This window comes from Macaca mulatta, chromosome 5 (assembly GCF_049350105.2).
Source record: "Macaca mulatta isolate MMU2019108-1 chromosome 5, T2T-MMU8v2.0, whole genome shotgun sequence".
Taxonomy (NCBI): domain Eukaryota; kingdom Metazoa; phylum Chordata; class Mammalia; order Primates; family Cercopithecidae; genus Macaca; species Macaca mulatta.
In genome coordinates, this window is record NC_133410.1 from 171,307,494 (window position 1) to 171,313,894 (window position 6,401).

A 6,401-nucleotide genomic window follows, 5' to 3' on the forward strand; every position below is an offset into this window, starting at 1 on the left:
AAAAAAAACCCAGCATCACGAATCACTAGGAAAATATAAATCAAAACCACAATGATAGTATTCCTCACCCTCTAAGATGGCTATATTTGAAATGACAGATAAGATTAAGTGCTGGCAAGTACATGGAGAGTGTGAAACCTTCATCCATCTGTTGTGGGAATTTAACATGATACAGTTGCCCTGGCAGCTCCCAAAATGTTAAACATACCGTTACCATATGACCAAGTAATTCCTAGATACATGCTCAAATGAAATGAAAACATACATCCTCATAAAGACTAGTACACAAATGTTCATAATAGACAAGTGGAAACCACCCACATGTCCATCTGCTGATAGATAAAAAGTGTGCTATATCCATAAAATGGAATATTATTCAGCATTAAAAATGAGTAAAGTATCAATACATGCAACAACATTGTTCAACCTTAAAAACACCATGCTAAGTAAAACAAGCCATTCACAAAGAACATATGTTGTATTATTCTATTTATATAAAATATCCAAAATAGTGAAATCTATAGACACAAATTATTCTAATGGTTATCTAGATCTAAGGCTTGGAGGTTGTGGTTTCAGAACAGAGACAGGCTGGAGAGTGACTGCTAATGAGTACAGGGTTTCTTTTAAAATGAGAAGTGTTGTAAAATGCATGGTGGAGATGATTACACAACTGTAAACATATTAATATTAAAAACCAAATAATTGTTTATATGTAGAGTATGTGAACTATATCTCAAAAAAGCTGGTAAAAATCAATCTAAATTAGCCCATTGATAAAAATAAATGGAAAAAAATGATCATATCTAGGGATCCAGAAAAGCTTTTGATAAAATTCAATCACCATTAAGAAAAAATAATTTAACAAATTAAAAACTAAAACAACGGCCACAAAAAATCCTATAGTAAAATCCACAAAAAATTAAACATCAGGCTTAATTATGAAATACAGAATCTTTACCCTTGATTTTTTGAATGAGTCAAGGATATTCCCTTTACCAATTATATTCAATATAGTATTGGAATTTTTAATATATGCCACAAGCCTACAAATGAAAATAAAAGACTTAAGGACGGGTATAGAAGTAATAAAATTGTTATTATTTGCAGAGGATATTATTGTGCTTTTAGAAAATCAAAAAGAATCTGTGGAAAAACCATTAGAATTACTAAGTAAATTTAGTAAAATCTAAATAAAAGGTTGGCATAATGTAAATATATGAAAACAGGAGAATTTCTATGTACCTACAACAAATACATTAAGAAATTTAAAACTAGAATTTCAATAGCATTGAAAACATCACATATGTTGGAATACGTTGAGTGAAAATATTTGAGAAATCTATACTGAAAACTGCAAAACATTGTTGAGAAACTGTAAGTCTAGATACATGAAGGGATTATACCATGCTCATGAATAGGAAAAATCATTGTTAAGAAAACTGTCTCTGAAGATTTTCTGTGGGTTAAGTGAAAAATGTATAAAGAACTCATGTGAATCCAAAGGAAAAAAGAAGAAAATCATTAGAATAATGGACAAAAGACTTACCCAGGATGTCTGCAATAAAGTAAATTCAAATGGACACCAAACAATTGAAAAGTGGCTCACCTGCGTTAAGACTAAATTTAGAGATACGAAAAACAAAATGACAGTGAAATACCACTACGTAACTCCCCCAAAATAGTTAATTTAAATAATTATGGAATAAACCAAAGTGTGGGCAAAAATTTGAGCTATTTAAAAGCTCATATACTGTCAGAGTACAATTACTTTGATCATCTAATATCTAATAAAGTATAACGTGCATACTTTATTACCCAGTAATTCCATTTCCAGATGTATAACCAACTGAAATGCATATACACTTTCAACAGATAAACACATTAGATTAGAATGTTTACAGCAGAACAACTATTAATAGTACTAAATATTAAACTTCCCAGATGTCCATCAAAAATGGATATATAAACTAATATATTCACAGATCAGAATGTGATATAGCGAGGAAATTATTAAAACTCCAACTTCCTGCTTCAATATTGATGAACCTCGCAACAAAAATGTTGAATAATAAATGCTAGATACGGAAGATATTATATTATAAAAAGTTTAGAAATAGCTGAAACAACACTTTGGTGGCAAAAGTCATGCTAGTGGTGACTCTTTTGGGAGAACAGAAACTGAAGGGCATGCTTCTGGGGTGATGACAACATGGCTTATTATTCTATTATACTTACATGACCATCTACAGTTTTAAAAATTGATCAAGTTATACAACTTATTTGTACATTTTGTTCTATACTCATTATTCCTTAATAAATACTTTATAAAACAGGGATGGCAATGTGAATGAACACATATTTGGTTTGAAGAAATAAAAATAGTGATGTGCCTAGAATATGAGAAAAATGGTGTGAAGAGAATGCATAAGCAGAATACTTCACATAATCCAAACTATAAGAATCTGACAATTAAAAAAGGAAAAAAAAAGCAAATGTCATGACATTTTACAAGTTTACATCAAATTCACTTCTCTATACTTCTGAAAATCCAACCTATAAGGTTTTTAAAATCAAGGTAGTCAAACTTCCTATGTTGAGAACCTCTTTTTCTGTTCATTAATTCTCAAGGGTGTTAAACAGTGACTGAGTAATGTTAGTACATTATTTCAGTAGCATGTAATGTAAATTATGCAAGTCTACAAGGTGAGTTAGCTTTAACAACACCTGTGTTCCTCCTAATGACTCAACACATTTCAGAGAGGCATTCTTTTGAATTCTTTGTAGTATATTTCCAAATGTTAAGATTAATTCTCTTATATTTAGAAGATGGAAACAAGACAGGAGTTGGCCTTTTAAAAAATCTTACACCTTGTTCTAATTCAGTGGATTGACTTGTTCTTAGTTGTTTATTTTGCTTTAAATGTAACACTAAAGACTTTTTTAAATTAAGGAAAATATTTATCTCTTGGGTTTCAACTCATTTCCTTACTTAAAAATTTCATTACAATAAGATTCTTATGTTTGTTTTGTTTCTTCATTCTCAATTATTTACTCTTCTTTTAATGGTCTTAATATAGTATGGTAGCTTCTTGAATGCAACAACTTAAATTTTCATTTTAAAGAACAATGTAAGTTAAGATGTTTAGCTTAATTGTTAGACATAATAAGAATTCCAAAGTTTAGAAATAAAAATGATTGCAAAAGCACATCAATAAATGTATCTGATGATAGAAACAGTCTCTGTCATGCATAAACTAAAAGAACAGAATTTGGGGAGTGAAATCTGATGATTTGCCAATCAATTAAAAGATCATTGCACTAGTTCAGGGCACCCATAAAGATTCACTCAACTATATATATGTAAACAAATCATTGCATTTAAATTCCAACACTGAATCCTGTTCCTGATATAAAGTATACAGAGGCAATTGCTTGATGCTTACTGATTAAATTGTAGTATCAAGGTTTTCAGAGCCTACTCTTCTTGTGCCAAGCACTTCAATCTTTTCGTTATATTGTGTCTTTCTTAAACTTAAAGGATGAATAATCATGGTTCACCACATATTAATAGCATAATAGCATTAACAGAATATCTATGAAGCAGAGCAAATCTATTCTCAAATATAAGATTTGTTGTCAAACTAAACTAATAAACCTATGATGTCAAAATTATTTAGTAATCCATATTAATCTCAATAACATAGCTTCAGATGATATATCCAGGTAAGTTGTATTCTGTATTTGTCCCTTTAAAATTAAAACAACTATTTATTCCCATAAAAATTGAATAAATTATTGATTATGCTTTATCTTCTTTTTAAATAAATGTACATTTTGTCTTAACCACTTTCTTTTTGGCATCTATCATGACATTAATTACACTGTTATTACTTCTCATTTTTCTATACTTTCTCACATTGTTTCCTTCCATGGGAGCCCAGCCCCCATCTGTTTACCCTGATACACAGATTTCTGTTCTGGAACACAGCAGTATTCCTTATGCCTGCTGTTTTTCCTAGCAATTCATCCCTTCGTTCTAGGCATGAATGCCATTTTTAGTCCCAAAATGGTGAGTGCTAAGATATCAGTAGTAGAGTGCGAGTTTTCATTCTTTTTTTCTCTTTACTTGTAGCAACAAGTTTGAATAGCCAGAGTTTCACAAGGTTCCTCTTATGACAAACATATATATATATTCCTGTTATGACAAACACTTGGAAACCAGAAGTTAGCTCAGTAGTCGTTGATTGTGAATTAGTCTTTACTTGACTGCCTATTTTATTTCATTCTCATGAGAAAAAGCCAATAACTATTACATAAAACTATTACTTTTCCTTTACATCATTATTTTAGAAATAAAATTATCTTTTATGTATTTAAAATTGTAGCATGAGATACAAAGTAAAATATTAGCCAATAAAGCATTATGCACTCCTGTGTTATAATAAATTATGGCCCTCATTCTAAAAGGTGAATATAGCTTAAAAGTACCTAATTTCAAAATACATTTTGTTAAGAAAAGGGCCTTTGACATGTGTTATAGTTTTTAAAATGGTACTGCCATAGATTTTCTCTAAAAGTAGCATTGACATATGTGCATACAAATAAAATAATATATATTTTTCTTATAATTAGCACAAGTTTACAATGCGAATGAATGAAATACTCTGTATAAAGTAAACCGATGTAAACTCAGGGGCAATTAGTCATTGAGTTTAATCTTTGTGTTTTTTAATTCTCAAATTACAGATAATTTTTTAAAAACTTCAGCCCCAGCCTTTCACATATTCATTACTTATCAAGATGCAAATATTGATAGCTCATTTTTTCTCTGAAAACAATCTAATTGACCTTAAAGAAATTTTTAAAAAAATCAAACTCATAGAAATGGCTGACTTTTCCAACTTAAAAGCGTTGCCATCAAAGACAAAAAGCCAAAAAGATAATGCAGTGTAAGAACTGGAAACAAGGCTACTGCTCTTGACTTCATGATTCATTTGCTTTTTTTAATTTTTTATTTTTTGACAGAGTCTTCTTGTGCCTCCTCAGCCTGGAGTGCAACGGCACGATCTCGGCCCACTACAACCTCCGCCTACCAGGTTCAAGCGATTCTGCTGCTTCAGCCTCTTGAGTAGCTGGGATTACAGGCATGCACCAGCATGCCTGCCTAATTTTAGTATTTTTTAGTAGAGACGGGGTTTCACCATTTTGGCCAGGCTGGTCTCAAACTCCTGACCTTATGTGATCCACCCGCCTCAACTTCCCAAAGTGCTGAGATTAGAGGCATGAGCCACCGCGCCCAGTCCAGTTGCTTTTATATGTTAAGTTCTTTTCCAATATTAAAAACAATTATTTAAAAGTTTGGTGAAACATTTCCTTTCACTCTTAATTTATAATTATTTTTTGAAGGAGATTTTTGCATTAACAGAATTGTCTAAACAGTTCCCGAATCTTCACAATATACTTTACTTGGTGGAAAAATCATTTCACCTAAATTTCCTCTTACTCAACACATTTAATCCAGATATAATAAATTGAATCTATAATTAATAGATTAAAGAATGAAACTATTATAATCTATAATTTAATCCAGTTTAGTTTATTAAGAGTTTCATGAATGAATTAGACTTGTTTCAGATCATATCCTAATGACCTATTTTATTAGATAGTTCTCACAATACCTAATGAAACAGACATTTATCTCTGAAAAAGCAATACTAATTTTGAACATCTTGGATAGTATTTTCACCCTATTCAAAATTTTTTGGGGATATATAAGCTATTTTGAAGAGACCAGAGACGTTGTACTATTCAAGACCTATATGACTGACCTGCTACAATTACTCATAATTGAAACTTACTTCGTTCAAGGGTATTTGGTGTTCTGAAAATTGTTGTGAGGTATTTTTGAAGCACCTATGTTGTCTGGAGGATAAAGCGTGAGTCACATACCAGGAAAATTTAGGACCTGAGTAGTTTAGGAGCAGAGCGGTGTGTGTGTGTGTATGTGTGTGTGTGTTTTGAGATGGAGTCTCGCTCTGTCACCCAGGCTGGAGTGGAGTGGCGTGATCTCAGGTCACTGCAACCTCCGCCTTCCGGGTTAAAGTGATTCTCCTGCCTCAGCCTCCTGAGTATCTGGGACTACAAGCACACGCCACCACACCCAGCTAAATTTTTTTGTATTTTTAGTAGAGACAGGGTTTCATCATGTTGACCAAGATGGTCTTGATCTCTTGACCTCATGAGAGGTCTACCTGGGCCCCACCTGGGCCTCCCCAAGTGTTTGGATTACAGGCGTGAGCCACCAGGCCCGCCGAAGCAGAGGTTTAATCGGTAGAAGAGAAACAGCTCCCTGTATAGAGGAAGGGGTCTCCAGACTGGAAAGGACTGGCTGGTGGCCA